The following is a 12,772-nucleotide window of genomic DNA, read 5'->3' on the forward strand; positions in this document are numbered from 1 at the left end:
ATGAGTGTCAGGAAAGAAACAATGGTTAATTGTACCAGTATACTTAAGGGAATATTTATCTTAAAATTAATTGACTCAAAAGCAAAGACAGACATCAAAAGAGTTACTTAATACTTCACGAGAGTAAAAAAGAAAGTTGAGCACAGAGTTGGAAAGTCACAGGATTTGAATATCTGCATATTTATCTATTCACAATTTCTCAACTGACATTAATCCCTCTTGGGAAAGTGACTCTGAACACCCCCTTTTCTTATTGTAATGTAGGAGGTTTGAAATGGAAACTTGAAATTGAAAATTTACTTTTAAGATTCATGAGATTTGGGGGGCTTTGTGTTTGTTTCTTACTCTAAGGAATTTAGAAAACATTATCTTAGGGAGAGCAAGGATAAATCAATGCATTATAAGCAAATATAATGCAAATCCAAATTTGTTTAGAATACTGCCTAAGGAATGAGGGCAGATCTATCTATCTATCATCTATCTATCTATCTATCTATCTATCTATCTATCTATCTACCTATCATCTATCATCATCATCTATCACATTGATAGATGTATATATATATATATATATATATATATACATACATATATATGTATGCATATGTAAGTTTTCAATTTTGGTGAAAATCCACAATTGAGTGTAAATAAATTATGGTGGAGGCTTGTATCACTGAGGTTTATAATTCAGGTGACAGTGAGAGGAGCTCAGGCCCTGGTTGAACCTCTTCTTTATCTCCACTGGAAGAGGGACTGGCCATATTGAGGCAGCCCATGGACCGTCACAGCTCAGTGGTCTCTGCTGCAAGAAGACACAAATGTCCTTCCTCAAATATGCTTCACCCTAAACCTACACCAGTTCCTCTCTTATTGGTAATTTTTAAATCATCTCTATCATCTAAACTATTCTTTATTGGTCTAAATTTATCTAAACTACTCTTTTTAAATTTTGTTTTAAATTTAATGTTGGGGTGCCTGGGTGGCTCAGTTGGTTATCCAGGTGACTTTGGCTCACTCAGGTCATGATCTCGTGGTTCGTGAGTTCGAGCCCCACATCCTGCTCTGTGCTGACAGCTCAGACAGAGCCTGGAGCCTGCTTCCAATTTTGTGTCTCCTTCTCTCTCTGCCCCTCCCTGGCTCATACTCTGTCTCTCTGTTTCTCAAAAATAAACATTAAAAAATTATTTTAAGTTTAATGTTTATTTGTTTTGAGAGATAGAGAGGGAGAAAGACAGAGGGGGCCAGGGAGAGGGGGGCAGTGAGAGCGAGAGAGAGAGCGAGAGAGCAAGAGAGAGTGAGAGAGCGAGAGAGAGAGAGAGAGAGAGAGAGAGAGAGAGAGAGAGAGAGAGAGAGAGAGAGAGGGGCAGAGAGAGAGAGAGAGGGAGACAGAATCGGAAGCAGGCTCCAGGCTCTGAGCTGTCAGCACAGAGTTCAACTCAGGGCTCTAACTCATAAACCCACCTGAGCTGAACTTGGACCCTTAACCTGCTGAGCCACCCAGGTGCCCCTTATCTAAACCATTCTTAAATCTGTTTCTATTTCTAAACAGTGCCTCTTCTTGAGATAACATGTTAAAAACTTAATTACCTAAGGAATCAAGCTTCCTCTCTGTTGCGACAGTACATCCATGACTATGAATACTTCATCAGGTCCCCAATTAGGGAAATTTTATCTTCATAACCTTCAAAGTGTCTCATGCATCTTACACATGAAAAGATTCGTAATTAATGTATGCTAACTGAACACCCTGTGAATTGGCTAGAAAGGAGACTATTTTTGCTTTATCTTTGCCTACTGTAGAAGATGTTTATATTGTTTTTCTCCTTCATTTTTCTGTCATAGTCTCTACTATATTAAAAATGCTATAATATTTGAGTTTGATTATATATCACACAATCTCATTAAATTCCAAAGTCTTTTTGTAACATGAATTTCCACAAAAGTAGGTAATATCAAAATGTTTTAAAACAAAAATCATATGCTGATAAAGAAAAGTATAAAATTAAATCATGATAATTTTATCCAACAATCCATTAAATATCAATTATTTTAAGCTTAAATATCAATTTTATGCATAAATATCTTATGAAATGCTTCACAAATATGTATGCCCTTCAGGAATATTCCAAAAATTAGCAATGATGTAAAAAGAAAAATAGAAATTAAAGTCAAGGTGACTTCTCTCTTTTTTTTTTTTTTTGAGAGAAAGAAAGACCTCACGCAAGAGCAATGGAGGGGAAGAGAGAAATCCAAGCAGGCTCTGCACTATCAGTGCAAAGGCTGATGCAGGGCTCAACTTTACAAACCGTGAAATCATGACCTGAGTTGGGATAAAGAGTTGAATGCTTAACCAACTGAGCCATCCAAGTAGGTGCCCCAAGGTGATTTCTCTTCAATGACTATTCTTTTTTAGATTAACATATTCAAGCTGTTCCAAACATACTTGCTTTTTTTAAATTTCAGCGCAATTAACATTTAATTTCAGGTGTACCATGTAGTGACTCAACGGTTTTATACATCACTCAGTGCTCATCACAATACATGTAATCTTAATCCCTTTCACCTATTTCATCCATTCTCCGAAACACCTTCCCTCCACACTGGCAACTACCAGTTTATTCTATTTTTTTTTCTCTTTTTAAGTTTATTTATTTATTTTTGAGACAGAGAGATTGTGAGCAGAGGAAAAGCAGAGAGAATCCCAAGCAGACTTCTGCACTGTCAATGCAAAGCCCGATGACCTGGTGCTTGTACTCATGAGCACTGAGATCATGACCCGGGCCAAAATCAAGAGCCAGATGTTCATCCAACTGAGCCACCTGGGCACTCCTGTTCTCTATACTTAAGAGTCTGCTTTTTTGTTTGTAAAGACTCAATTTTTGAAGGGACATTTAAATGACTTCAATTATGTAAAAAATAATTTCTTCATGAAGTAAAGAAAAATTTCCAGTTTCATTCATAAAATCTTTCCAGTTAAATATATATTTTAATATATGAACAAAAAATATTATCTTTAAGGAGTAAGGATTTTAAAATGTAATCTGGAAAAATATGTATATAGCTAGAGTGTTGTGACAAGGCTACTCAATCTTGGGAGTTTTGAATCATTTGGAAGATATACAATTCTGACATGGTAATATAGACATATAAGTTCTAGTAAATTAAATCAGTCTCTTTTTGTGATTGGGCTTCACATGTATTATGATGTATTTTTGAAGTGACTAGGATTTTATGATATAATTGTCAATTAATTTAAAAAATCAATAAATTAATATAAGCCATAAATTATAAAGGATCTATGCTGATACTGCATAAAGCTAGAAGTAATTTTTTCATAGGTCAGAATTTTTGAAAGATGCACACATTTTCCTGATGGGTTCATTCATTTGTCTTTCAGTTGTTCATTTACTGTTTACTTCCTTAACAAAGTTAACAAAATGTTTTCATAACCATATCTGTTCAAGAATTATTTGTTTGGACAGATTTGGCCAAAGGTAGACAGGAGGGTATTTCCGGAACAGTATAATACTGTTATATTGAAAACTTCATTCAAGACATTTGATTTGAACTTTCTAGATGCCCTCAAAAAAGATCAGGAACAATCTGATTACATATTTACTAAGAGACAGTTCAAAGGATCTGTGTTGTGTTTAATTTTTATTGACAATTTCATAAAAATTTTTAGTCTGAACTAAAGAAGTAAATAGATGATGCCTAGATATCCTGTTTTTCTCCAAAACCACAACAATTGAAAGAAGAAACTATCAGAAAAGCAATCCAAAAGCAAAGGGAAACTCAGCCTAGGCTTCCTATCCAAGAGCCTGCATGAGAAATTATAGTAATTTTTATCGCCAAGTAGTTTAGGTGACAATGTTTAATTTGGCCTGATTTGTAAGTTAATGGGTTATCTGATACACTAGAGAGTACACTATAATCTTCCTAACCATTCCAACCTCTCGATAACTTATTTCTTAGAATATATTTACAAATAGACTAAAAAGAAAAAAGTAGGGATTTTTTTCCCAAGTTAAATCTATCTCATGTGGTCAAGTAAGGTAATGTATATAAATAATGTTTACTATTAAAATTCTGTATTCCAGCAATGTATGTTACAGACACTATTCTACAACAAAAGCATCTAGAAAATTTTGGCAATTACCTGAAAAAGGTGGGTCAAACACTGATCAAATGGACTCACTTAACACCTGTATGTGAACTTTGAAGATGCATGCCAGGCCATTATGATCACTACCCACCTAAGCAATGTCTAAATTTGAGCATGTTTTAGCACAGTAGAAGAGAGAACACAGTCAAAACATACTGACTTTTTAAATAAACCACACACTTTCTTATCGTTGGTAATACTGGTCCTGAGGGAAGAGAATGCTGCAATGCAGAAGGAAAATGAAGGACTGGCATTGGTTTCTAATCTCCTGGGGCCATCTACACCTTTATTAGGAATCACTATAACTCCCTTTTCCACCCCTCTCACAAATCTAAGTACTACAACAGTGCCCCAAAAAAGGACTATGCTTTTTAAGCTTAATGTTAAATCAAGGACAACCGTTCTTTCAGGAAGTATGATAAAGTGAAATGGATTGTTTCAAGATGTCATCTGCCATCACATTTTGATGCGGAGATAAGTGATTCCTTGTTAAGAAAAGACCAACCATAGCCTGGTCAGGATAACACTCTGGACCACCCTGTGTTTCTTTTGGAGCTACGGCTCTTTGAATGTGGCTATTCAAGTCTCTGTCCATGGTTTAATGTTAGTAATGGGCATATCGATATGACTAATAGTTCACAGAAAATAGCCATGTGAAATTTTAGTATTTGCTTAAAGAGAAAATAAGGCCAGTGTCTAGTATTGTTAGGGAATAGTTTCATATAAACTAAAAAGACCGGATATAATTTTATCTAAAGAGAAGATGGCTTCCTTTTCTGTGAAGGAAGCCAACAGTCATTTTAAATTTAGTTTTATTTCTTCCTCATATATAGTACTACAAGCACTAATTTTTCTAACAGCTAAATAAGCCTTTTTCCCAGGGGGAAAAATGACTTTTTAAAGGAAATGGTTACTATCCTTCTGAAACATACACATTTATTCAAGAATGAGTAGGAAGTATAGATGCTGCATTGTGGGCATTATTTACTAGTCTATTAATTCTTTCAACAGTTTCCTTTAAAAAAATCTCATTTAACCACTAACTTCTATAAAATATCAAAATACCAACTCACAATTTCCGATTTTTTTGTTGCTGGATGGGAATTCTAAATGATTACCAAACACAAATCATGTCCAAAACTTGCAAGTGGAGATTTCCAAATGACTGACGTGACTATATCAAGAGTGAATTTAAACAGTTTTAAGAGTTGTCCCTCCACTTTGGTAATCTCTAGACTTTACTTTTCCTTCAAACATAAGTAGAGATACTCTTAATGAAAACCTTTTTTCTTTAGAAAAACTACAGTGTCTGAGGTGGTATAGTAACTAAAAAGAACATAATTATTTCTGTGAGTGAAAGAACTTGACCTAAAAGCATCCTGAATATATAGACTGTCAATGTGTGATTTAATAACATTTTTCCTAGTCCATTTGGTTCACATTATCCTAAATTTGCATTTAGGATAAAAAATTATTTGCCCTTCATTTTAGGATTTTAACTTTTTGCCTGATTACTTTTTATTTTTTAAGATTTATTTAGTTTTGAAAGGGGGGAGGGGCAGAAAGAGAGGGAGATGCAGAGTCCAAAACATGCCCCAGGCTCTGAACTGTCAGCAGAGAGCTTGATGCAGGTATCTAACACATACCATGAGATCATGACCTGAGCCAAGAGATATTAAGCCCTGAGTCGAAGTCAGATGCTCAACTGACTGAATCACCCAGGCGCCCAAAGGAGTTTACCCTGTGGCCTGACTCTTTGGTCTTCTTATGGAACTCACAGCATGGACTTATTGCTTCATTACAGATGGCAGCCAAAATTCAAACTGTTTCTGGAAACCACAGGAGTTGGTACTCAAAAAAAAATTTCACGTAGGTCTCATTCTGTTATTCTTTACTGTTTACAAATCTGCAGTCCCTACAAAAAATGCTTGTATGTTTTCTAAGGTACAGTCACTTATTTGAGATCAGAATTTTAATAATTCACTAGCATACACTGGCATTTTAATTTTTAATAGTAGAGTCCCTCCGCATATAGAGTGCATCTGCTGTCCATCTTCTATTTAGATGTAATTTCCAACATGAACAACATATAGTCAGATTGAACAAAAGCAATCTTTGTTGTTTTAAATTGAGTGCTCCAGGTCACTTTCTGTACCATGCATCATTTCAAGTCTTTACGTCTTGGTATCTCTTTGAATGATGCTAAAATAACATTGACTTTTACAGCTTCATCCTTCTATAGTTGCCATAGCTATGTGTATTAAATGTGAATTGTATTTAAAGATACAAGATGGCCATAAGGATGTAATTAAATGTGAATCGTATTTGAAGATAAAGATTGTAAAATTGTTTTTCTGAAACAAGTTGTAGGAGGACAAAACCTTAGTGGCCTTAGTAAGGACAAAACAGGATGGCTTAGAGAAATAAGAGAAAATGTGAGAAAGCACTGGGGTTTTATGAATTAAGGGAGGAGAAAGTATCAAAAGAATTTGCACAATGGTATTAAATACAGCACAGCTTTTTACAAAGCATGAAAACACACAGAAAACATTTCTATTTGGCCAGAAAAGTATAAAGTGATCCTCTGAAGGGGGCAATTTTCAGAATTCTAGGGAGATCAGATTTGAAAGAATCAAGGAGAAAATGGTTAGTAAGGAATAAAAGGAGGCTCTGGGAAACAAATTTAAAAATCTATCAGCTCAAGGAAAAGAGGAAGAGAAATTGAAGATAAAGGAGAACATTGCCACAAGATGGAGTTTTCAAAATTATGGCACATCTGAACACAAACTGAAGGCCAGGAAGCTGGAAAGACTAAAAACATTAATAGGGTATACATTTTACAGCAACATGTTTGATAATTGCAAAGAGCTGTTTCCAAAGGCCCAGACAGAGATATTAGCTTTATAGCAAAAGGGACAAGTCTTCCTCTGACACCACCAGAATAAAAGCTTGAAGATAAAAACAGACTCATATCGGCAAACAGAAGAGTAAATCTACTTTCTGCCTTTGTCAAGCACTGAAAGTGATTTTGTTTTAATGAGGAATCCCCATTGAAAACCCCACTCATGAAAATTGTGAATTGAAATATAATGTATCTTTCCAACATACTTAAAAAGTATTTGATTTAGATTACTTATAAGAAACTAAAATTACCTAAAAGATTAGTCCATTTTATCTCCATTCCTGAGAGTCCTACAGCACATATGTCAAGAAAACCATGCATCTATATTCCAAATGCAAATCCATTTTTAAGGATAAGAGTTGAGAACATGGCACAAAACATAAATAAAAGCAATATAATAAAACACAAAAGTCCTTTGAAACTTGGCTCTTACTTCATAGTTTGATATTTTTTCACTTTACTTGCCAATAACAATAGCAACACAAAAAATGAAAGAAAAAATAAAAGAAACCATAGAATCCTAAAAAGGATTCAGTATTTCAAATATAATCACTATGTGTAATAAAATCCTTACACTTCAGAGTCTTTTAAAATCAGTTTTGCTAACAAAAGTTTCTCGTTGCATGGATGAAAATAAAAGACTATTTACTTTTAAGGATTTTTTTAAGTTTAGAAGGAAGTTTATTATTTTCCCTAATGGCAACAACAACAACAACAACAACAACAACAAATACAGCTGTAGAAATAGATGTCCACAGTGCAAATAAGTGGAAAGGGAAGACTAAGAAGTTTAATGTTGTACCAATAGAGATTTCAGAGAGTTTAATTCCATCAATGTACCATTTCTGACTCATCAGTTAGCTAAAAAAAAGAAAAAAATGAGTTCTTGCTCATATATGATTTTCTTTTATATAATCAAAAACTACAATGTTTACTCATATAAAATGTTCATAGAAAACACTTGAATAAAGTCAACAATATATTTTCTTAGACATTCTTTTTGCTCACTTAGATTCATTAAAACGTGATGCCTAACAGTGTAAGTTTTTGGATTTAAAAATAAAGGAAAAATTTATATTTAAACTGTCAATTCCATGAAATCATGAATCAAGTCAGTGCTAAATACCCTTTGAATCCTTAAAATCAATTATATGGGGTAATTATCAGCATTAAATATGGTATCACAGAGTATGATTTCCTTTTTTATTAAACTGCAAACATTTACTATTCTTAAAGGATTATACTATAAAATATTTTCTAGAAGTATGGTTTGATTTGTTCGTTTTTGATAATTTTTCTATATAATTAATAACTCATTTTATTTTTTAATAAATAAATTTTAATAATAATATGGAGTTTGAACTCACGACCCCAGAGATCAAGAGTCTCATGCTCTCCCAACTGAGCCAGTTGGTCACTCCATAATTAGTCTTTCAGTTTAAACAAATCCAATTCACCAATCATTATTCATATCAACTGTATTACTAGCAATTTTTCAGCTTAAAAAAATTGAAATGGTATTTATAAAAGAATATAACTAAAATATTAACCACTTAAACTTTTTGAAAGATTGTCACTAGAATGCATCTTAGAAATCATTTGTTATATTCTAAATCCTTTATTTTAGGAGCAAGACTTAGGAAAATTGAGTAACTTGTCTAAGTTAACATAGTTTGTTATCCTTAGAAGAGCCAGGGAAAAGATCTGGATACCCAACTCTTCAATACATGTGTGTTTCTATATTAAACAATAAAAATTATCAAGCACAGTGTTTAGATAAGTATTGTTCTATTAAGAAAAAAGTCACCTGACAATATGGTAAAATTTAGAAAAATATTAAATTTAGTTAAATATTAGTAAACTGAGGCTTAAATAGATTGGATCTCTTGTAGCATTTTAATCATCCAAAATTAAAGGCAAGTTATTTTTCAGAGTTCTCTTTGGCATTTTGAAATTACTTTCAAATGTGAAAAATACAGAGTCAGGTTAATGAATATATTATTAATAGAATCAAATCCTTCTGAGAATTTTCTGCATAGAAAACTATGTCTTTAAATTTTTAAATGTAATTGATTTTTCCATGTTTCATTCCCTTAAGATGGGTAGATGATATGATTACTCAAGTATAATCCTAGTTATATCTTATATATTATGTATTTGTGCCCATGTGTAAATAATGTGAATTGAAGAGCAAATGATCCCCCATGATCAGATCTTTTATTTTTAATGGGGTTACTCTACTGACCTATTCAAGGTCTATTTGAATAGATAATATCTTGAGTGTCATCATTGTATTTGATAAAATATCTCATATTATCTTCGTGGATTATTTGGAGAATTAAGGTTATTAGTATTAGGAGAGTGTATGATTAAAATATCAATCACACTCAAAAATATTGGTTACTATTTATTAGCCTGCAAATACTGAGCTGAAGGGAAATTTTTATACCACCGATTCCATACATAGTCAGAGTTCAGTGTTTCTGTCAATTTAGATGAAGACATAAATGACAAATATTTCAAAGTTACAGATATTTTTATGGTAGATGACAGAATCAATATTTCATCTTTATGGGCTTGGGAAAAAAAAGCCTAAAGCCAAGGGGAAATATAAGGGTTGAATGCAAAATATGCCATAGGCTTCAGTCAACTGCATAGTCACAAAAAGGAAGACATGAGGCTTACTGCCATTCATCTTAAAATCACCTGGGTTTTCAGTAAACAACTTTAGGGAAATCTATTAATATGATGCAGTTGCCACAAACACTAACAAACTTAAAGGTTTTATATGGAATTATAGTGTCTAGATAACACTTATAACTTCAAATACCTTGAGGGTCAAAAAGAAAATACAAGGGAGTGAAACAGAGAAGCATGGGGTAACAGAACGGTGTGTGGGTAGGCACTGGAGAGTACATCCTCTGGTTTAAAGCATAGTTTTTCTTTTTCTTTCATATAAACACTCTGTTGTCTGGAGAATACAGGTGTCAAGGTTGAAAGTGGCTTGAAATCTGAATGTTCAGAGTCTGGTTAAGATCCTTTAGAGTTAGACCAAGTCACACCCTATACCTAGATACCACATGTTAAGAATAATACTGAAAAAGCTACATTCAAAAGATATAGAGACCAAGATAAAGGGTTTAAAAAATTAATAAAGAATGGTGGAGGAAACTCACAATTCTTAGGCTAGGAAATGAGAAAATTTAAGGAAGAGATGGTAGTTATCTTATGCATTTGATTAACATATCATATGAAAAGAAAATCATTCATAATGTTAGAATTAGGACCAATGAATGAAAATACTTAGGTAGCAAGATTTAATTGCAAAAAGCTTTCTAAAAACTGTAACAATAAAAACCAAAAAAGCACAATTTAATTCTAAGTAAAGTGGCAAGTTAACATTCATAAGACATATTCAATGATTATGTCATGACATATGACATGATATTTCAAACGAACAGAATTTGAGAGGTAATTTGTGACCCGAGTTCTATGTTTAAGGATGAAAATGCTGGTGTCATCTGAGATCACCATCACTATTAGAAGGAACTTTACATGTAATGTGAGAGCTTACTTCTAAAGTACTTTAATTGGGCTTCTTTATCCATCATGGCATATAGGGATAGGAAATTTCAAATTTAGCTTTTTTTAAAGGTTTATTTTTGAGAGAGGGGGAGAGAAAGAGAAAGGGCAAGGGGCAGAGGAAGAGTGGGAGACACAAAAACCGAACCTGGTTCCAGGCTCTGAGCTGTCAGCACGGAGCCCAATGTGGGGATAGAACCCAGGAACTGTGAGATCATGACCTGAGCCAAAGTCAGATGCTTAACCAGCACCCCTAGCCTTTTTAAAAGCAATTGTATGGAGATTGCTCAAAAGAGTGAAAAATATAACTATACTATGATCCAGTAATTACACTACTAGGTATTTACCCCCCAAAATACTAAAACACTAATTCAAAGGGATACATGTACCCCAATGTTTACAGTAGCATTATTTACAATAGCTAAGATAGGAAAGCAGTTCATGTGTCCATCAATAGATGAATGGATAAAGAAGATTTGGTATATACATACAATGGAATATTATTCAGCCATAAAGACAAATGAAATCTTGCTATTTGCAAGACATAGATGAAGCTAAAGAGTCTAATGCTAAGTAAAAAAAGTCATTCAGAGAAAGACAAATACCATATGATTTCATCCATATTTAAGAAACAAAATAAATGAACAAAATTTAAAAAAAGAGGGATGGATTGAAGGAGGTGCGGAGGGCAGGAGGGAGAGAGAGAATTCAAGAAACAGACTTTTAACTATAGAGAACAAACTCTATGGTTAGCAGAAGGAAGGTGTAGGGAAAGATGGATGAAATAAATGAAGGGAATCAAAAGTATACTTATTGTGATGAGCACTGAGTAGTGTATAGATTTGTTGAATCACTATATGGTACACCTGAAACTACTATAACACTGTATATTAACTATACTGGAATTAAAATTTAAACAATTTAAAAAATGACTGAACTCAATTTTTAAATAAGCAAACAAAAAACCTTAGAACTCAGGGAAAGTGAAACAAAATATGGCAGCAGAGAAGGAAAGTGGCAAAAGTCACAGAGTGCCTATGAAAATACCTTTAACTTATAGACATGTTGGTCCTTTGGCTTATAAATATAAATCCCTTTAGGAAATCAAAGACTACAGCATTTTCTATCTTTCTATCCCTCTATTATCACAATACTAACTGAATTTGGAGAGTTCATTGTATCCTGCAATAAACATTTTTTAAAAAGCTTATTTATTTTGAGCAGGCTCCACACTCAACCTCTCGTGGGTCTTGATACCCTGACCCTGGGATCATGACCTGGGCTGAAATCAAGAGTAGACACTCAACCAACTGAGCCATACAGGCACCCCAAACATTTTTAATTTGATGTAGTCCACTAGTCTACATTCCATTTTGTTGCCTGTGCTTGTTTTATAATATCCATAAAACCTTTGCAGAGACCAAAGTCAGAGAGCTTACTTATCCTCTATTTTTTTCTTAGAACAGCTATTTAGTTTCCCATCTTACTTTTAAATCTTTAATTAATTTTGAGTTGTTTTGTGTACAGTATGAGTCTTATTCCATTTCTTTGCATGTGGGTATCCAGTTACCCCAACACCATTTCTCTGAAGAGACTGTCCTTTCCCCACTATGGAGTCTTGGATCCTTATCAAAGATCACTTACCCATACATGCATGGGTTTACTTCTGGGCTCTCTATTTTGTTCCATTGATCTATACGTCCATCTTTGTGCCAGGGCCATTCCTTTCTAATACGTTTGAAGTCAGGAGTATAAGGTTTGTTTCTGGTCTCCTAGATTGGTTTATCTATTTTTTTATTCTTTATGATTCTATATGAATTTTAGGATTTTCTTCCTATTTCTGCAAAAAACGGCATTGGGATTTTTATAGGAAATACAGTGCATCTGCAAATCATGGGGTAGGATAGATTTTTTAACAATATTAAATCTTTCAATTCACGAACAAGGAATTCCTTCCATTTATTTGTGTCTTCTTTAAGGGTTTTCAGTGAACAATTATTTTGCCTCCTTGATTTAGTTTATTCTTAAGTATTTTATTCTTTTTGATGTTATTGTAAATAATATTGTTTTATTAATCTCCTTTCAGAAATTGTTAGTCTATAGAAATGCAACTTTTTCTTTTT

General features: G+C 33.4%; 1 protein-coding gene across 5 annotated transcripts in view; it reads right to left on the reverse strand.

Moving 5' to 3' along the window:
- Positions 1 to 12,772, reverse strand: part of GRIA2 (glutamate ionotropic receptor AMPA type subunit 2) — a 149,456-nt gene that overhangs the window by 8,092 nt on the left and 128,592 nt on the right. The gene's annotated exons all lie outside the window — the stretch shown is intronic.

Source organism: Suricata suricatta, chromosome 1 (assembly GCF_006229205.1).
Source record: "Suricata suricatta isolate VVHF042 chromosome 1, meerkat_22Aug2017_6uvM2_HiC, whole genome shotgun sequence".
Classification (NCBI taxonomy): Eukaryota; Metazoa; Chordata; class Mammalia; order Carnivora; family Herpestidae; genus Suricata; species Suricata suricatta.